Source organism: Silene latifolia, chromosome X (genome assembly GCF_048544455.1).
Source record: "Silene latifolia isolate original U9 population chromosome X, ASM4854445v1, whole genome shotgun sequence".
Taxonomy (NCBI): Eukaryota; Viridiplantae; Streptophyta; class Magnoliopsida; order Caryophyllales; family Caryophyllaceae; genus Silene; species Silene latifolia.
This window is the reverse complement of record NC_133537.1, coordinates 296,510,105-296,532,527: the sequence shown is the minus strand read 5'-3', so window position 1 is coordinate 296,532,527 and position 22,423 is coordinate 296,510,105. Positions and strand designations below refer to the sequence as shown.

The following is a 22,423-nucleotide window of genomic DNA, read 5'->3' as shown; positions in this document are numbered from 1 at the left end:
CACCACAACATTTAACCGGAAATTTTATTGCCAAATCCGCATTTATCCAATTAGTCGAAAGAAGCCAATTTGGGGGGATGCCTAGTGAAGACACTCACTCTCACATGGAGACTTTTTGTGACTATTGTGATGCGATTTCTCAAACCGGTGTAATTCAAGACCAAATTCGATGGGTCTTATTTCCTTTTTCTCTAATTGGCACCGCAAAACAATGGTTGAAAGGCCTTGATAAGGCTACTCTCGGAATTGATTCTTGGAAGAAGTTGGCTCTAGCTTTCTTCAAAAAGTTCTATCCACCGGAAAAGACTAACATGCTAAGAGCTCAAATTACGGGCTTTAAGCAAAGAGATGAAGAATCTTTGTATGAAGCTTGGGAGCGATTCAAGGGAATTTGTCGCTCATGTCCTCATCATGGACTTAGCGAGTGGTTCTTGGTACAACAATTTTGGAACGGTCTTTATGAAGACTCAAGAAACATTCTCAACATAGGATCAAATGGAATGTTCACCGAAGTTGACGACAATAAAACTTGGAACAAGATTGAGGAAATAGCGGTCCATAATTCACAATATAGTAGACCTCACAAGGCTACTAGAGGAGGAAAGCATGAAGTGGACTCTATTACTCAATTGGGTGCTCAACTTAGTGCTCACATTGATACCATCAATTTGAAGTTCGAAAAAGCTATGGTTAGACTTGAAGAAGCCTCAAAATCACCAAAGCAACATGTTAATGCCATAACGACATCTTCATCAATCCCAAGTGGGATATGTGAGAATTGTGGAACTTTGAGACATGACCAAAGTGAATGTAGGGGAACAAATGAACAAGTGAATGCTTTTCAAGCATACAAGAGTGGTACCCCTTATTCCAATTATTACAATGAAAACATCAAATTCCAACCAAATCTCTCATACAAAAGCCAAAATGTTCAAAACCCTCAACCAACATACACCCCACCTCCCATGAGAAACCAAAATCAAAGACCCTTTTACAACCAAAACCAAGGTTACCAATATCAAACTCCATACAATCAACAAAATGACCAAGGTTTTGATGTTCAAAAAGCGGTCCTCCAAATGCAAAAGAATCAACAAGAGTTTTTCACTCAAATGCAAAAGGATAGTCAAGCAAAGGAAATCACCATCAAAAACATCCTAGCCCACACCAAAATGTTGGAAACCCAATTGACTCAACTAGCATCTTCAAGCTCACAAAGACAAAAGGGGCAATTACCACCTCAAAGTAATCCCCCAAGACATGAAACGGTTAGTGCCATTCACTTGAGAAGTGGTACGAGGTATGAAGCACCGGAGAAGCAAGTTGAGGATGAAGTGGTGGAAGTTAGTGACAAAGAAGAAGTTGTGCAAAACTCCAAGGATGGAGAACCATCAAAAGAAGAAATTTCAAAGAAAAATGAAGACAAGGCCAAGGAGAAGGAGCCCATTGTGATTAGACTTCCTTTTCCGAGTCGTCAAGCCAAGCCCAAATTTGATGACCAACTTGGAAAATTTATGGAGATTGTGAAGAATTTGGAAGTCTCGACTCCTTTCACGGAATTAATCAATCATGTGCCGACCTATGCAAAGTACATGAAAGACATCCTTACAAAGAAGAAGTCGATCCGGAAGCTTGAGACTATCGCCTTCACTAAGGTGAGTAGTGCAATACTTCAAGGGAGTTCACCCCCAAAACTTAAAGATCTGGGAAGCTTCTCAATACCGTTTACCATTGGCGACACCACGATCAACAAAGCCTTATGTGATCTAGGGGCTAGTGTGAGTGTTATGCCATACTCGGTGAGTAAAAGTTTAGGGATGGGAGAGCTTAAACGCACCAATATCACACTCCAAATGGCCGATAGATTGACGAAGGTACCATTAGGGATATGGGAAGATGTTCCCGTAAGAGTTGGGAAATTTTTCATCCCGGTGGACTTTGTCATTGTTGACATGGAAGAAGACTCCAACATTCCAATCATTCTAGGTAGACCTTTCTTGCACACCGCGGGTGTAGTGATAGATGTGAAGCATGGAGAGCTCACTCTAGAAGTGGGAGATGAAAGCATAACTTTCAATCTTGACAAGACCATGAGAGCTCCCCGTTTGCATGAACCATGTTTTATGGTTGATCATTATAGCCGGAAGGATGATAGGAAGAAGTCAGAACTCCAATGGTAGAAGAACGTCGATGATGCTCCATTCAAAGAGCAAGGAAATTGTAACAAAGAGAGCTTGATAAGCTCACCAAAGTCAAGCAATGAAGAAGATGGCCTCATTGGCCAAGACAAGAAAGTGGGAGAGTTGTCTCTATCAACTTAAGAGGTCTTTAGTGACCAAGTAGATGAAGTTTTTGGTCTTTGGGACGATGAGTTTGAAGGAAATTTTCAATCCCTACATTGGTAATGCTATCGATCAAGACCAACATGAAAGACAACAAGTGCAAAAATCTATTGAGGATCTTTATCATGATAATGAACAAGTTTTTGACTACTTCTTCAAGGTGTTGAGTAACATCAACAACACCTTGGACATGCCCCCATGAGATCTCACTAAGGATGAGAGTTTGGTGGAGTCCTCTCCAAACCACCATTTGTAAATATTTCTAACTCCCTAACTTGCATTTTAATTCTTACATTGCATTTTTGTCACTTTTGGATTTTTATGCTTTGATCAAGATATTTATCATTTTTGAGAGAAGTGAGGGAGGGACTAATGATTTTATTGATGTGTAGTGCTTTAGCTTAGTGTAGGGATAGCAATTGCCTAGGCTACTCATGACTTAGTAGTGCCCCTACAATGAAGAACACGGGATTTGAAGAATGAAAATGACACGGGATATGCAAGTACACGGATGGAACTGAATCCGGGTAGACTAGGAGGAATCCGAGCGTCCTTATGGGTAATCCGCTCGTCTTATGGGAATCCGGGCGTCTATTGAAGAATCCGTCCGTCCAAATGAGCTTCAAAATTGATAATTTTGGTCTGTTAGAGAATCCGAGCGTCCCACAAGAGAAGACGCTCGTTTGAAAGAATCCGCTCGTCTTAGCAAGAAGACGCTCGTCTTTTTGCTAGTACAGAATAAGAAATGTTCCTGTAACAGAATCCGCTCCTCTTTAAGGGAATCCACTCGTCCTGAATCGCAGAAATCCGCCCGTCTTCACTGAAAGACGCTCGTCTTTAGGCGAGATTTTCTGAACCCAAATATAGCAGAATCCGAGCGTCCCGAAGGGAATCCGCTCGTCTTCCCCCTGCAGATTCGAAATTTCGGGTGTTTTAAATACCCCTTCCCACATTCATTCATTCATTCATTCATTCATTCATTCATACATTCAAAACACTACCCATAAACCCCAAAACCCCAAAACCCTCATCCTCTCCATCACCAAAAACAAGATTTCCTCAACCAAATTCAACAAAATCAAATTCAAACTTCCTTACAGCAACATTTAATCACTCCTTTTTCAATAATAATCAATCCAAGCACCAAAATCTTCAACCTTTGAGTCGATTTTTGAAATACAAAGGCAAATCCTTTCATCTTAAAATCGATTTGGGTATAATTGGAAATTGAAGATTTTCAATATTTTCTTGGTATAATCATCAATGGCAAGAACAAAAGGGTCAACCAAGGCACTCAAGGCAAAGGCACTCTCAAAAAGGCAACAATGCCTTCAAGCAAAGAAAGCTTCAATGGCTATGGTGGTTACTAATGCAAACTTGGAAGTTCAACAACAACAAAATCCTCCCTTGGAAGCAACAACATCAACAACTCCGGAAATTGCTCAATTACCAAACTATCCGGAGGCTTTTGGTGGAAAGATGGCTCAATGTTGATTGTGGTAAGGAAGGCACCGCTTTTATCGTAAATGGAGGTCTAGTTACTCTCTTGGCCAAGTACTTTGATCCAAATTTCAACAAGGATAACACATATGTGGCAATCAAAGGGGGTCATCTCATTGACATGGATGCCATGATTAACAAGTACAAGTGGGTCAAGCACAACTCTCTTGACACCAACAATGGGTGGCTCACCAATGATGCTAGATCTTTCACTTTGCCTTCCAAGATATGCCGCTTGAGTGCTCATCGAACAAACTACCTACTTCCACTCTCAACGGGCGCCGAGTACATCATCCGTCAACAAAGGGGCGAGATTGAAGAGCCCTCCTCCTCCATTGTCACACCACCCTATCCATTCAAATATCAAGAATTCAAACCCAAAGATGTTGAAGTGGGCAATGACTATATGACTCTACTTATGCAAGAGATGCATAAACAAGCTTACAATGATCGAGTAGATGCATACTTGGCCCAATATCCACCCCTCCTTCATTTAGCTAGGCAAGGACTACTTGATCCTTCATGTCCTTTGCCTAGTTGGGCGGATAGGGATGTTTTCTTTCCAAGCACATCTAGGGGTGAAAGACCGGATGAAGATGGGAATATCGATGATGAAGTTGATGATGATGAGGGGGTTGATGAAGAGGTAGATGATGAAGAAGAAGAGGCTAATGAAGATGATGAAGGAAGTGAGCAAGGAAGTGAAAAGGGAAGTGGTGATGAGTCCGCTTCTATGGAGGAAAATGATGACAATGATGATATGGTGGAGGACTAGCAAGCTTTAGAGGCTCCTACCCTCTTGAGGTTTGTCTACTTCTTTCTTTGTTTTATTTATTTTTATCTTGATCATAGTTGGAGAGTCCTAGCTGTTGGAATATGTGTCCTCCGACAATAATGCGGTCACGACTGTTGATCATGATGATCACATGTTTAAATCTCATTATAAAGAATACAATTGGGAAGTAATATTATTCTCAAATGGTCAACATATATCGGTAATGATTGGCTGACTAGAGTTTGACATTACTGTCGTGCGACGGTGGTGATCAGTTGACCCCCTAGGTCATACCTATAGGGCAACACTCTTAATTGATTATTTAATTAATCGTGTAATGTTACGAGTTAATTAAATTACTTGAAAATTGACGGACGATTTTGGAAGTAAAATTTACGTATCAAATTAAAATGTGATTATATGAGATACGGTCTGAGTAATTGAATCGTATCATTACTCGGATGAAATAATTGTTTAATGTAACAATTAAATTTGAATGAATTATTATAAATACAATCTGTTGTGATTTATAAATTGGTAAAATTTTTGGTACAAGTAATTATGATATTACTAAGTCGATTTTTGTATGTGACGTATTTTTGATAATACATTGATTTTTAATATGTTAAAAATACATAACAAATTTATGTGACATGTGACATGTGACATATTGACAATTGACAAAAATAAAATGGATTACTTGTTATCCATGTGTGCGAAAATTAGGGAAGAAATAGGCAAAATTGTGTTTGATTAAGTTAATGGCAACACAATGATTACCTATTATTTAGCCATGCAAGCCTATTGTGTATTGTAAAGAACAACACTTGCATGCATTGGCTCACCCAAAAAGCCCCTTCCACCCGGTTTTTGAAGAGAGAAAATCATCATGGTTTTCTCAATTTTTACCTAATAATATACAAAGTGTTGTGTAGTATTATTCATTCTAACACTCATCCAAAAATACAATTTCTAGAGAGAATAAAAATCCTCCTCTTCTTCTCTCTATAAACCGAAATATTTAAGTGTTTATAAATATTTTGGTTCAATTTTCTTCTAATTAATATTATACTAGTTCATGTAATATTAATTATATTAAGGGTTAGCTTTGGGTATTAATCCTAAGGAGAGATCCTATACTTGGTTCTTGGTTCTTCCATTTAAGGATTGCACAAGAACAAAAGAAAAGGAGATTTCTTTTGTGCCCATAAAACCGAAATCACCAATGTAAGAACATGATTTCTCCTCTATTTTATCATATTGTTTGCATGCATAAAATCCACATTTAATTTTATGACAAATTAATTAAGACATATATGAGTATGTTAGTATGTATAAAGATCTACATTTCCTTCAATCGGTATCAAGAGCCACGGTTGTTTGCATGCAAATCGGTTAAAAGTTTTTCCGAGTTATAAGAATAACAAATAAAACTTGTAAAATTTGTGTTATTATGAGATATCACGAAATTAATCCATGCATGTTAATATTTCTGGTCCTAAAATGTTTTAGGATATTTTGGTTAATTTTACGGATTTTTATTGTTCATATTATACAATAATGGCATTTAAATATGATTTTATGAGTAAAATTGTCATTTTCGGTCTAAAATTAGCTATACTTCGAATTTTCTATTGATTTTTGGATATGTTGTCATATATATTATTTTGAGATAACCTGTAAATGTTCATAATTTTTGGACTTGTTATGCTCGAAAAATGGATTTTTCATTATTAAATTCGGATTTAGGTGAAAAATAGGTTAATATGAGTTAAATTTCGAATCTGGTCATAGAAAATTAATATGTTGTCACATGAACTTTTACAAGATGTGTGTAAAATAATTGGCTATAAAGAAGTCTTTTTGCATGATTTATGGATTTTTGAAGAAAAATAGCATAAATAGTGACATTATTAGTGAAAAATTAATAAAACATAATCTATGACTTAGGAAAAATGTCTAATGTTGCCTTTTATTATCTTTTTCAGATCTAAAATTAAAAGTTAATGAATATAATTTTTCCATGTTTTTACGATTATTTTATTAAAAATCGATAAACCGCAACATTGTTTTTCCGGAAAATTTTCGAAATTTTTAACCTAAGATTTTGAACATTATGAGTGTCATGGTATTTTTCCAGAATGTTCATGAGTTTAAATTTCAAATTTTGAATTTATTTGAAATTTTGTGATTTATTTGAAGTTTATAGCTTATTTTGGTAATTTTTAGTCCATTAATGAACAATTTTATAAATATGAGTTAATTATGGTCAAATAATTAGTGAAGACTAAATTTTGAGTCCTAAAAGGTTAGGGTAATTAACTTATGCATAAATATGAATTTATGTAATTTTAGTGATTATAAAATGTTGAAATCACGCAAATCCGTAAGAACCGAGTAATATACGATATTGGCTAATTAAAGGCGATTTAGCATAAAATTGAGCATGTTCATACATATTATAATGCTGCATTTTTCCTTTATGATTGTCATAATTTTAATTTATGTAATTTTGAATTATGTAATTTTACTTAGTATGGCCTTAGATTTTAATTGGTATTTCCCGAAATATATGGGAATATCGATTCGGTTGTAATTTTTTATTGTGATCTCGTATCACCGTTTTGTAATTTAATAGTTTTATTTTATTTTAGTTATAAATGTATAATAGGAAATTAAGTAATTTATTATGTAATTCTATTCATTCCGGAGTTCCCAAAGACGGATTTCTTCAAGAATGGCGATACATAAAGACGGTGTTACCTCGAGATGCGTGCCACAACCGAAGTTCAAGGGACCAATGGAGTTGGTCTCCGAATATGTAATAGTTAAATAGTTTTTCTATTTTAGGAAAGGCCATACTAGGATTTATTTATTTTTATGCTTGCATTTTATTTTATGTCGCATGCATCGCTAAATCGCCATAACTAAAACATGCATCATCTTTTTGTCGAGTTTATCGACCGTGTCAATTCAAATTATCGTAGTTCACCGCTTTAGTTCACTTAAAACGTGATAGATAATACATTGACATGACCTCTCGCTAAAACAAACAATTGAGACATAGCCTTACCAAATAGTAGAAACCATGAAAACCTATTTCGCGAGGGAGTGCACTCGGCCCTACCGGGGTACAAACCTTGTTACGTAGGGGAAGTGGGTGATGAGTGTTAATCCACCGAGTTCATGTTAATGAGGGTTTCATCGGCCATACCGTGCCCAAGTTGATGTGGATTTGGATCATGGACACATTTATTCGAAATTTGGATTGAGCTCAACGGAAGTATTCGCGACCGTAGTTGCATGTGTTCCGGGCTATAGATAATTATTAGAGTAATTTTATCGACCAAGAGTTCTAAAAGTAGAATCGATTAAAACGTTAATCCACCGAGTTATATTGATAAAGGTTTCATCGGCCATACCGTGCCTAAGTCGATATGAATTTGGGTCTTGGAATCATTTATCTAGTTGGGTAGAGGTCACAAGAAAAATGCATAAAACTTGTTTAAATCATACATTTTTACGAGTATTATTAAAACGACAATTGTTTTACTCCTTATATTTTGTTTTGTAGACCACTTCTTTTTCATAACAAATGGCAACACCAACTCCTAACGCCACACCTCTCGCTAGTTCATCATGGCTCCGATCCTTTATGGATCGATGTAAACTTGAAAAGAATGGGTCAAATTTCTCCGATTGGGATGCCCAACTCAAATTAGCCGCCGAAGGTGACGACAAGCTTCGTTACCTTACCGAGGCCTCTCCACCCGAACCCTCCACTAGGTCCACCGCGGCCACTAGGGAAGCATATGAGGCTTACCAAAAGGAGTCCGCCGTAATGAAAAATGTCTTAATATTTGCGATGGAGGCGGACCTCCAAAGGAGAGCCTTTAAAATGGGCAATGCTAATGAGATTTACTCCAAACTTGTGACCATGTTTTCACAAACTCCGCGGATCGTCCAATATGAGGCGGCCGCGGCATTCTTTGATCTCGACTTCAAAGAGGGCCAAAAGGTTAGCCCTCATGTGCTCAAACTATTGGAGCTTGTCGAGACCTTGAAAATTCAAAAGGTTGAAATCCCCAAAGAACTCATCGTAGATAGGATTCTACACTCCTTGTCCAAAGTCAAGGCATATGTGCAATTCCGGGTGAATTTCAACATGCAAGACAAGGATGTGTCTCTTGAGGAGTTGCACAAGTTACTTGTGCAAGCCGAGAGGGACATGGGGTTAAATGTGAACCCTCCCAAGGATGTGCTTAACATAAGCACTAAAAGTAAGGGGAAGTTCAAGAAGAATGGGAGAAAGGGCAAGAAGCTAGCTCCCACATTCACCAAAGCTAAGCCTAATGAAGCTAGCACCTCAAAAGTCAAGAAGGGTCCTCTTGATACATGCCATTATTGTAATGGCATGGGACATTGGAAAAGAAATTGTTCCAAATACCTTGGTGATATCAAAGCTGGAAAGATCACTCCAGTAGGTAAATGACTATCCTTCTTTTATGTTTCTAATTCAACTATGGTATTATGATGCAAAGTTGTGATAATGTATCTCCCTTTTTATTGTAAATAGGGCCTCCACCAAGAAAGACAAAGGAAAGGAAAAGCAAGCATGAGAAACCATCAAGAAGCTAGGGATAGCTTTTATGGAGTTTTGCTTTTCATTGTCTTACTTTAATTTATGTTTTGAATCTTTAGAACTTTAAGTTTCCGTGTTCGACATGGAAAAGTATTTTGGATAATGGTTTGTATTTTGGATGATGGTGACTTGGTTTGCAACCCAAGTCACCCGTTTTATCATTTATCCTTTATGTTCTAAATTTTCATCTTTAAATGCTTGCTCTTAGGAACATAAGATTATTCACTTAAAGTGATCTAATAGACAAATATAATGACGGGTTTCATTATAAGTCCACATGCTTAAGGCTTGTGTATGATCATTTATAAAGCGATTTTGAGTCTATGAACTCTCTTAAAGGAATGTCAATCACCAAGTACACATATGAAATCAATAACCATTAGTATATCTATGAGATAGTTCTCCTTATACTTCAACATCATTAATTTGTGTCTCATGTGCTATCTTTGAATCTATAGTGTATTTATTCTAAAGATAGAGTGGGAGAAAAATGAGGACACAACACACAAGACGAAATAAAATTGTGTACTTGTGTAAATGAAGATCTACGCAAGAGAGAATGATTTGAATGAAGGTATATCTATTTACATAGTATGCCAAATAGATGAGATCTATGGTCTCAAGTTAGTTCTATCTGACTAAAGAGACCAAGTGAAGTAATCATAAGAGTATATTCTCAAGATAACTACACGAGGAGAACAAAAGAAAGTTTTGGAAGAAAAATGACTAATGTAAAGTCTTAACAAGTTTTTTTTTACTAAGTTTATGAAATATTTGACCAATAGTTTCAACCTTGAGATTTACTTAAGAGCCTAAATAAATCATAGTAACATACTAGTTATGATCGAGTTGCAAAGATTGATATACCGATATCTTCAATGGCCAAAGTTTTAACCACACAAATGTCATTGCTTAACCTCACTATGAAATGGTTAAACCTCCTTCCAAAAGTAGATATTGTTTATATTTGAATAATGACATTACTACACATCATTATGACATGAGTGTGTTGGAGATTTAAAATCTCTTTCCGTAAGGTTATGATGAGACCACTTCAAAATAGGTATTTTGAAAGGATATGATGGGAACATATATGGTTTTATCCTAATAACTTGGCAATGCAATTTATATTTCAATTCTTAATAAAAGTTTCGATTGAGAAGTCAATTTCGAAATATGTAGAATTGAGTGGGAGTTAGGAAATTCTCATGTGAAGACATGGAATTTAGTGGGAGCTATCATCCTTTGAATGTTTGCAACTCATCAGTCATTAAAGAATGACGAGCTAATACCTTCTTTCATAAAGAAGCTTTTGAGTTTTCAATTCTGGATGAAAATGGACTATGATGAATCCAATTACATCAAGGGATGTTGGATTCGTATTAAGAGATACACATCGTATCAACATTCACATAGGTTATTCATGTAGATGAAAATGGAATTGCCATTAGCAGTCATGGTCGTTCATTGAACCTATGAACGGTTGATCTCATGATTATTAGTAACTAATGTTTCCGCCATTAGAATAATCATGTACATGTCCAATTATGAATCATATGCATAAGAGCATGATGATTGATTGGTGAGCCATAATAGAAACGTCATGAATTCTCAAGTAGAATCCGATGAGCGATTTCTGTGTTTGACGAAATGCTCTATTATGTGTCAAGAGGTTGCACACATTATAGAAAATCCGAGCACATATGAGGATTTATGAGAATCCCAATTCTTTCAAGCCTAGAAAGAGAAATGAGAAGTTTTGGAAAGATGCTTGGTTGAATAAGAGGTTATTCAAAAATTAATCTTTCCTAGTAAAGCTAGGACTTGTGAGAAGTGCTAAGCTAAATAATCTTGTCAATTGTTACAAGATTCTACAAAATATATACCTAGTGCATTGTGTGTGGGTGGAATACTTGATCAGTACAAGTTATATTATTCATCACAAATTCGTTCGTTATGTGATAGTCGATAAGAAAGTTCTTTCAAGTTAAAGAACCGAAACCAAGGTCGGGAACCTTGATGTGTACTTGGTAAGATTCATGCTATAAGAGAGAACATGAATGCAAAGGAAATTGCAAGTGTAAGAAGTTTGAACACATGGACACATGGGATGTTAAACTTCTATTGCAATCAATAAGTGTTTACACTGACGATATACATCACAAGGTTGTAATATGATATTGACTACCCGAGTGTGATGTCGACATTTGTCGTTTGATTTATTATTAACTCACCTTGTACATTGTTATATCCAAACGGGTTGTGGAGACAATTGAACCCCGTTAAAGTGAACATGGATTAACATTGTATTTGCCCATAGTTACTTGTATGAGGTGACGTCTCGAAGTGACTAGAGTGTGATGCGATTGATGGCAAGTTCAAGTGCCATAGAGTCATGTGAGATGACTAGTCGATCACATAGGCGAAGTATGTTAGGAACATTTTGTCGGGCCTAATGACCGCTTATAGAGTTATGGCAAATTTATATAGCCTGGTCGTGGCGAGAGCTACTATAGTATTCAAATGAGTCGATTCTTTTGACTAAAGACTATTCTCCTAAGATGGCACGATTTGATTAACTTTGATTTGTGTTACTACGACCTTCGTAAATGGGGTCAAATGGGCATATTTTGGGTTATGATGGTTGTGGCTAGTCGAAGGGAATGAGTGCAATAGGAATTGTCCATCCCTAGTCAGGGTTATAACAATATCTCAGGGCCACTCGAGGAGTAATGAACTGGAAATGCGTGGCCACGCTCGGAAAGTATCCAGTGGATAAATCCGGTCAATCGGTTATTCTCCGGATCGAGAAACCACTCTCGATATGATCACTTGCAAGTACGACCTGAAAGACACCTTGCATTGAGTGGGAGATAGTAATAGGACAAGAGAATTGGTGACGCACACTTGTCGAGGACAAGTGGGAGATTGTTGGAATATGTGTCCTCCGACAATAATGCGGTCACGACTGTTGATCATGATGATCACATGTTTAAATCTCATTATAAAGAATACAATTGGGAAGTAATATTGTTCTTGTCAACCAACATATATCGGTAATGATTGGCTGACTAGAGTTTGACATTACTGTCGTGCGACGGTGGTGATCAGTTGACCCCCTAGGTCATACCTATAGGGCAACACTCTTAATTGATTATTTAATTAATCGTGTAATGTTACGAGTTAATTAAATTACTTGAAAATTGACGGACGATTTTGGAAGTAAAATTTACGTATCAAATTAAAATGTGATTATATGAGATACGGTCTGAGTAATTGAATCGTATCATTACTCGGATGAAATAATTGTTTAATGTAACAATTAAATTTGAATGAATTATTATAAATACAATATGTTGTGATTTATAAATTGGTAAAATTTTTGGTAAAAGTAATTATGATATTACTAAGTCGATTTTTGTATGTGACGTATTTTTGATAATACGTTGATTTTTAATATGTTAAAAATACATAACAAATTTATGTGACATGTGACATGTGACATATTGACAATTGACAAAAATAAAATAGATTACTTGTTATCCATGTTTGCCGAAAATTAGGGGAAGAAATAGGCAAAATTGTGTTTGATTAAGTTAATGGCAACACAATGATTACCTATTATTTAGCCATGCAAGCCTATTGTGTATTGTAAAGAACAACACTTGTATGCATTGGCTCACCCAAAAAGCCCCTTCCACCCGGTTTTTGAAGAGAGAAAATCATCATGGTTTTCTCAATTTTTACCTAATAATATACAAAGTGTTGTGTAGTATTATTCATTCTAACACTCATCCAAAAATACAATTTCTAGAGAGAATAAAAATCCTCCTCTTCTTCTCTCTATAAACCGAAATATTTAAGTGTTTATAAATATTTTGGTTCAATTTTCTTCTAATTAATATTATACTAGTTCATGTAATATTAATTATATTAAGGGTTAGCTTTGGGTATTAATCCTAAGGAGAGATCCTATACTTGGATCTTGGTTCTTCCATTTAAGGATTGCACAAGAACAAAAGAAAAGGAGATTTCTTTTGTGCCCATAAAACCGAAATCACCAATGTAAGAACATGATTTCTCCTCTATTTTATCATATTGTTTGCATGCATAAAATCCACATTTAATTTTATGACAAATTAATTAAGACATATATGAGTATGTTAGTATGTATAAAGATCTACATTTCCTTCACTAGCAACATGAGGACTAACACCTCGGCCCCATTGAGGTGTTCTTATTTCATTGTTCCCGTTTGAAAATCCAAAATGACAATTTAGTTTCATGCATTGCATCTTGTGTGCATGAACTACCCCAAAATTTAAGACATTAGAAATAATGTATATCTCGGTTTGGGGAAGTACATGCATACGCAACGGGAGGTAATCTAAATTACGCTCTCCGTCATAAACAAAAACCCATGCATCATGTAGTGTAGATTAGTATAGCTTGCATTTAGTATAGAATTCATGCATCATGCTTGCATAATTTACTATCATTTTGGCCATTGAGGACAATGCCCATATTAGTGTGGGGATGGGGAATTCTAACTTAACTTTTATTCAAAAACCCAAAAACTCAAAAATTTCGAAAAAAATTGAAAATTTTGAAAATCCAAAAACAAGTTCATTTCCTTTGTAGTGTAGACTTGTATATATTATTGTATATATTTTGTTTGTTCTATCCTTGTTCACATTGATCGACTACGCCACATCCGAGACATGAGGATATTGAAGACCGCATGGTATGATCTTTCCAATCTCATTTTTCCTCTTTATGTTAATGACTATGTGGCTTTATTTTGATTGATGCGGTATAACAATGTGAATTTAGGACTTTCATTTAGATTATATGGCATATTAGTTGGTAGAATCATTTGCATTAGGATGTTTATATGTTAGTTGCGTCATGGCATGTAGTTTGCATGTTAGAAAATTTTGTGAAACCGTCTACTTGGGAAGCTTGACAAGTGTATATAGGCCCTAGTAGATGCTTTTTTTTCTTAAGACTTTGCTTGTTAGAATACTTGTAAAACACCCTAGGATGTGTCATGCTAGTATCCTTTGACCCATGGATTAAGGCCTAGTCAAGAGTACCTTGTGGCGTGATAACTCCTTGGCTACCGTTTATTCCAAGGTGACCCTTGAAACCATGCATCCATCATCCATGTTCTACCACATTTTTGTCATCAAAGGGAATGGGCACAAAAAGAAATTGATTTGAGTTCAATGAAATGAAAAGTGAAATAAAGTTTGCAAAATGCATCAAATGAAAAAAGGAAAAAAAAAATAGACTCCTAATGCTTCAAATATAAGGCACCCTCACTACATATGGGGTGACTTTGAAAATGTTCAAAAAGAAATGCAAAAAGTTGAAAAGTTGTCAAGTGTTGAAATGCCAAACATCAAAGAAATGGCAAAAGAAAGTGTTCTCAAATATCAAATGCCACAAGAAATTGGGGGGAAAAACAAAAACAAAAGCAAACTCCCAAAATGAAACTCAAATATCTATTGATCCCTTTATCCATCGTATCCATTTTTGTGCATGGTAGAGAGGGGACGACCCTTCTTCTTGTCTAGGCAAGAGGGGGAATTCCGCGATCCTCCAGTGTTTCTAACACCATTGGGAGCCTACTCTTGACAAAAGCATTTAACGATTGAGGACAAAGGTACCCTAGCTTGACACAATTTGGAGGTGATTTATTGGTATCTTTCTAAGCTTAGTAGTTTGAAGAAATTGCATCTATGAAGGAGCGTGTACCCTTGAATTGCTTCCCTTGTAGATAATTTCCGCCACTTAGATGAGGAAAGTGGCTATTCTTTTGTATATGCATCCATTACTTGATTTTGTGTGCTTTAATATTTGGATGTGTCGCCATTTTGGCAAGACCCACCTTGCCTTGCAAGAAGGCATCCTACCTCATGATTGTCTTGTTGTGAGTTGAAGGGGCGGAGTGAGACCCGCTAATTGTCTCATACCGGCTATGCTATTAGGTTAGTTTAAATAACGGTCCTAGTCTTTGTCACCTCTTTACTCGGGACGAGCAAAGGTTCGGTTTGGGGATATTTGATGTGACCATAATTAGAGCATATTTAGTCCCCGAATTAGCCTTGTTCCCATGCTTTTTAGTGCATATTTGGGTCATTTATTGTCTTTAGTCCTTTGTTTTGCATATTCTTTGAGGTTTTGTTTCCTTGGTAGGAAAGGAGTGCAAACCTTGCATTTTCATGGCAAAATAGAGCTAAATTGATTGAATTCAATGACCAAGCATCAAAGAGAAGACAAGACTAGAAGGCCTTTGTACATACTATAGTAGATGGGCAATGATGAGAAAAGATCCTTGCATCCCCGAGGAAATCCTCAAGGATTTTATGAAGAGAAAGGAAGAAAAGAAGAAAGGAAGAAGCTGTAAGACACTCCGAGCGGATTACCCAGAATCCGCCCGTCCAGCAAGGGTAATCCGAGCGTCTTCCCCAGTGGACGCCCGTCCAGAACCACCACAATCCGCCCGTCCACCCCAACAATCCGCTCGTCCAAAACACCCACAATCCGCCCGTCCTGTGCCCTGGACGCTCGGATTGCGCGCCAGCCATTTCGTCTTCTACTCATTCAAGGAAGGATGCGCATATCTTTCTAAGACCGGCAAAAAGGAGACCGGAGTCTCTCTTGAGACCGGCGATTCCTCAACGACTTAATCGTCATTTAAGCCCTTAGTAAACCCTAATTTATGTAACTAATCCCCACTATAAATAACCCATTAGTCTAATTAGATTAGCATGTTCTTCTTAGCAATCTCTAGTGTAGTTTATATCAATCAAATGTCTCTTTAGTCTTGTAATCAACATTTAATCAAGTGTTAATAAAATTTCATTTCCTTAATCTCTCTTTGGTTCATCTTTCATTTTGGGTAATTGAAGATTATTTGGGTTATTATTGGGAGATTGACAACCTTCCAATCAATCATCAAGTACTTCTATTATTCTTTGCTTTATTATTGGAATCATTAGTAGGTATAATTCTATTAATCCCATTTTAATTATTGTTAATTATCTTCATTTATTCATCATGTTTCACTTTGTTGGTATGATTGACAACCTTGCTAGCATGTTCAACATGATAATGAGTGAGTAGTTTCCTTAGCTAGGGTTAATGGGTAATTTGGGGAAACCAACATGGGGGATGATTCATGCTTAAATTAATATGTTTTCATAGTTTATTTGCTTGCTTGTTGTGATCTCAACTTATGCACATATTATGTTTGATGAAATGCGAGCCTATGAATCCTTGCATTTTTTACCCATCACCTATCTTTTCAATGAGACTTGTAAGACATAAACCAACTTGAGTCTCATTAGACCATGCGTATAGTTGAGTAGGGAAGATTAAGTCGACTTGTAGGTGTTGTACAATCTAATCAATTCGGCTCCGGGACCCAAACTTTCCTAGGATTGTAAGATATAAACCAACTCGATCCATCACAATAATAATTGCTTGCTTATAATTTGAGAAAATGTTTGTATGATCAATCCCATGAATCCCTTATGACCCCATGATACACTAGTGCCTTTTATCAAATTGTTTACACCCCTTTTAATCATCTTGCTTGTTTACTTTTATTGCTATTTAGTTTAGTGATCTTCTACTCCAAACCCCAAATTATGACACCCCTAGACACCACTAGTTGCAATTGAAAATGTCATCTCAATTCCCGTCCCTTGGGATCCGACCTTTACTTACCTCTTTACTAATTGTAGAGTTGTTTGTGGAGTTGTAAATTGTGTTTTGGTCTAGGTGCTCCTAACGACAAGTACCGAAAACTAAACCCTCCTAAGGGAACACGACCAGTTTCCCTACTCTGTATTGGTTACATTGCTTTGTTGGTTGTTGTTGTTGTTGTTGTTGTTGTTGTTGTTGTTGTTGTTGTTGTTGTTGTTGTTGTTGTTGTTGTTGTTGTTGTTGTTGTTGTTGTTGTTGTTGTTGTTGTTGTTGTTGTTGTTGTTGTTGTTGTTGTTGTTGTTGTTGTTGTTGTTGTTGTTGTTGTTGTTGTTGTTGTTGTTGTTGTTGTTGTTGTTATTGTTGTTGTTGATTCCTTTATCGTATTGGATTGGATTTGGTGACTGTTGATAGTATATTGTTGATTGGTTGTGTAACTGTTTGTGATCTTCGGGGTGCATCCCTGGCTGAGTGGAGTCACTTGCGGGAGTGTCTTCACGCCCTTGATTCGCCTTCTGTGGAATCCGCCACAGAAGGGATGTGCACATTAATGAACATGGGTTTATCGCTCGAAGGAGATGAGCAGGGCTTAGGTGGGAACGGTTGCGGTCCCCCACTGGCGGCGAGGAGTACTTGTGGCGATGGGTACTCTGGCAGGGCTACACACTTTAGTGTGTAGTCAGATTGTGGAGATGAGATGGAGTTGTGGTGATTGAGTTGTGGTGATTGAGTTGTGCTGCGGTCCCCGTTTAAATGTTTTAAAAACTGTGGTGATCCATTCGGGGATGGTGAGCAGTTGTTGAGCAGGTATGATGGCTTATGCGAGGGATAGCTGGGATGGCATCATCACATGTCGTAGAGTCTTCCGCTGTGTCATGAACTAGTTGTTTAGTCTTTTGGTTTTTTTTGAGAACTTGTATTTCTTTTATCAGTTTTGGATATGAGTTGTATCACTTAAACTTTATTACTATTTAAGTACGTTTTGTTATTGTCCATTTGATTATCATCGCCTTAGGTAACCGAGATGGTAGCATTCTTATACCTTAAGTGGTCCTGGTAAGGCACTTGGAGTATGGGGGTGTTACAAAGTGGTATCAGAGCGACGATCTTGAAACCTGTAACCAATGAACCTAATGAACATAGGGAGTCAAACTAAAGTCGCGAACTCGCCCTACAATTTTGAATCAGTCACCATGGGACGTGAGTCGGGATCGCTATGTGTTTACCTTGTATGTTATGTATCTATATAGAAATGTGTTGTATGAATCGGTGGATGCATGCAAGTGGAGGATAGGAGATGTGTAGTGAAGGAAGATGATGATATGATTATATATGTTGTTGGTTGAATATATGAATGGCATGATAGTAGATTTATAATATGGCATATTAGAAACATGGAAGGGAAGTTACTGTTGTTTGAGTATATAATGAGACATGTGTGTGTGTGTGTATATATATATATATATATATATATATATATATATATATATATATATATATATATATATATATATATATATATACTTTTGGTTTGTCGTTACGCATAAGAGTATAGATAGTTGGAAGTATGAGATTGAACATGCGGGTAGTATAGAAGTCTGCATGACTCGATCGAGTGGGTGTAACTCGGTCGAGTAGGTGGTTTTTCCGTTTCTGGACAGTAGTCTATTTTTGGGCACTCGATCGAGAAGGTTAGGGCACTCGATCGAGTGGGGTCAACTCGATCGAGTGGGAGGTTGGCTCGATCGAGTACGTTCTTGGGTGCTTTCTGGTCAGGTTCTGGAGTCAAGACACTCGATCGAGTAAGTGGGCAACTCGATCGAGTGACCTCAACTCGATCGAGTGGGTTGTGGCACTCGATCGAGTAGGTGCTGTACAGGTCGTTTTCGTGTTTTAAGATATGGGATGTGTGTTCATGTTTACCTTTCTTATATAGTTCCAAGATGCCGCCAAAAAGAACCGCGTTGTATGCCAGGGCAGAGAACATGAGTATAGATGAGATTTTTAAGATGTTGGAACCAAGATGCTCTTACTAAGGCTTTGAAGAAAGTGGGGAAAGATAAATAGGCGGGGCCAAATCACTCTAAGATCAGTATACACATAGCAAGGTTTAATCTTAAGGAGTACATGGGGACCGGGGCGCCAATTCTGCTGGATAATTGGCATAGAGAGATGGAGAACATACTTAATCTGGTTCATTGCCCAGAGGGACTTCGAGTGGAACAAGCTGCGTTCTACTTGAGGGAAGCAGCTGGTGAGTGGTGGGATAAGGTTAAGGTGAGTGCTTTAGACTTATATGTGAAATAGAGGTTACCTGCTATACCATGGGATGAGTTTAAGAGAGCTATGAAGCGAGAGTTTGTGCCGGAACATGTGCGTAGTAAGCTGAGAGAGGAGTTTGATGACTTTAAGATGACTTCTGACATGACCGTTGCTGTGTACTACCATAAGTTTAACGAGAAATCTAGGTACGCAGAGGACATGAGGTTGAGCCAAGAGAACTTGGCATTGAGATTCGAGAAGAGGTTGATACCCAAGATTGTGGAGAAGTTGCCGGTATGGGTCCTGACAGACGTTAAGGAAGTATATGAGCGTGCCGGGAGAGCTGAGAGGTTAGCAGAGATGACCAAGGAGAACCGGGAGAGAGCTTCTGAGAAGAGGAAGGCTGAGAGTGAGAGTGGTGGCAGTCTAGTTATAAGAGGGGCGGCCATAACCAGGTGAGAGCTTACTCTTCAAGGTCGGGGTTTAGCGGTGGAGCTTCTTATGGGCGTGGCCGTGGTGGTGGTAACAGCAGTTGGGGATTGTCTTATTTTAACTGTGGCGATGTGGGCCACAAGAGGCATGAGTGTACCAGTACTGTGAGTGGGGGTTTCCAGAGACCGTCACAGGGAAGTTTCTCTCAGGGTCCATCGCAGAGTTATGCTAGTAACAGGCCGGCTGGGTCGTGGAATAACCGGGGTGGTCAGAGTAACAAAAATGGTAGGGCTAACCGCAATGGCGGTAATTCATATCAGAGACCGGCGACGAACAACAACAACCAGGGGTCGGCTGCTAAGCCGTCTCCCTCAGCTAGTACTGTCCAGGGAGCTGGGCAGAAGACCAGTGGTAAGCTGTTCATGATGGAGAAGAAAGCAGCTGAGGATGATGCTCACGTTATCACCGATACTTTTCTTGTTAATGGAGTCTTTACCTTTGTTTTGCTTGATTCGGGGGCGTCACAGTCGTTTGTATCATCGAGTCATGCTAAGTTGTTGGGTTCACTACTACAAAACTCGTTATGGACATCAGTCGATGGACATCGGATTATCTGGAAAACCGATGTACATAACATTCACATCGGTTGTTTGCAAAAACCTGATGTGCATATAATTATATGTACATCGGTTGCGTTAAAAAACACATGTCCATTATTTCTGATTTTAAAGGACATGTGATATTTAATAAAACCCATGTCTATATAAAAGTCATGGACATGAAACATTACATTTAACCGATGTGCATCTAAAGTGAAAATTATAGGCGGCAAAAATTATAGGCTGCTTATATTCTAAAACACATACATACCTCACCCCACCCCTGATAACTCATACTCCCTCCCAGTCACTATAATGTTCTCTCTTTCCCGAAACGGATTATTCAACTAATGTTCCCCTTTCTATTTTTAGAAACTTTTACTCTTATTTTATCCATTCCTCTCTCCTATCACCAAACCCTACACAACTCTTTTACTCCTATTTTATTACTTTCCTTTATGTTTTGGCCTCACAATTCTTTATTTAACTACTAATAATTCATTCCTCTCTCCTATCACCAACCCCACACAATTCTTTTACTCCTATTTTAATACTTTTCCTAAAGTATTGTGCCAAAACCAAAGGGGAAGATTAAAATGAATGAGAGGGAGTATGTTATTTTTTAAAAATATACACCCACAACTCCTCGTTTCTCTCTCAAACAAAACTACAACGCCCATTTTCGCCGCCACCTGCAACACGACGTCGCCACCTGCATTACCGACCAGGCAAAGTCTTCGCCGGCATGACAGTAAGTCGCCACCATAACCACCGCTATACTAAAGTTCTGGACAATCTATCAGAAGGTATTTTTCTGGGCAATCAATTCTTTCATATATTTATTTAATTTTTGCTTAATTTGTTTTAGGGTAAGGTTTTTCTGGGCAATTAATTGTTTTTCTGGACAATCAATTGTGTTTTTTCTGAGCAATCAATTTATTTAGGGTTAGGTTTAATTGGCTTTGCATATTCAATCGACTTGTTGTTAATTATGGAGTAGATTATAGTTGTGTTAAGTATTGACATATGCATCCACTTTTAACAATGAAATGAAACACAAGTATTTGCATAGTTCATTCATTCTCTAATTTCTACACTTTCTGCTGGGATTTTGTTGTTGATTAGGAGTATTTGGATCTGATTGACACAATACTATCTTTGTGTAGAACCGTCTTGCACAAAACCAAGTGACTGAGGAGTGAAATTAATGTTCTTTCGATCTAGTATGAAGTAGGATAAATTGGTTAATGTATAGCAAAATTGTTGCAGGGTTATGCTCCAAATTTGTGTAGTTAGTGGGATAGTTAGGGTGCAATTAACATGTTTTATTACTTGAAGGTTGGCATTTAGTTATTTTAATGGTTATATAAAAGTCTTAGTTATATGGAAATTCATCAAGCCTTTCTCCCTATTCGTATTAGTTATGCGTGTAGTTGAGTCAAGACGTTATTTAGGTTTGTGTCGATGATAGAAATGTAATTTACTGGAGCACCACTGTTTGTTACTTTAGCAGTTTTAAAGGCGTTTTTCTGTTGTTTGAGAAGCTATCTTGTATAAAAACAGTTTCAAAGGCGTTTTTCTTCTATATTTCGTAGTTGGCTTGTCTTGTGGCTTGTACTGACAAGTATAATTTTGTTAAGTGTTAAGCTTGTTGATCTTTGAGAACCGATAGTTTGTTGATACATTTGCTGGAATATGTTCCAAACTTTACTGCCTAGTGCAAATATTCTCATAATATACATTTTGTTGTATTATGTTCCAACTTGTTGATCTTTGAGAACTGGTTGCTGGACTATTTGCTTGTGAAACATGGATCAAATTAACAGTAAACTCCAAAAATTAGTTTTATGTTCTCATATGAATCACTAGCAGTAGTTATTAAGTTATTTGTTGAGTAAATGTTTTCTTCTTTGATGTTTTTAGAGATGGACCGAAATTGGATGTATTATATGAAACACTCTACACTCCCGAGTTTAGGATTATAGTGAAGAGATATTTGTGAAATGTGATGCTGAGAATGCAATTAAAAAAGGAGAGACACGTATATTATGCCCTTTATATTGATTGTGATTTGTGAAAATTTAAAGAAAGTTTTAACTTTGGATATATGTGCTGAGCACTTAGTTTTACGTGGGTTTATGATAGACTACGCACGTTG

The 22,423-nt window shown here is 37.2% G+C and overlaps 1 non-coding gene across 1 annotated transcript; it reads right to left on the bottom strand.

Annotated features, from left to right (window-relative positions):
* Positions 1-311: 311 nt before the first annotated feature.
* On the bottom strand, positions 312-418 carry LOC141625803 (small nucleolar RNA R71). The gene has a single exon (XR_012535556.1). It is a non-coding gene; the product is annotated as a small nucleolar RNA R71 (small nucleolar RNA).
* Between the last annotated feature and the right edge of the window lie 22,005 nt (positions 419-22,423).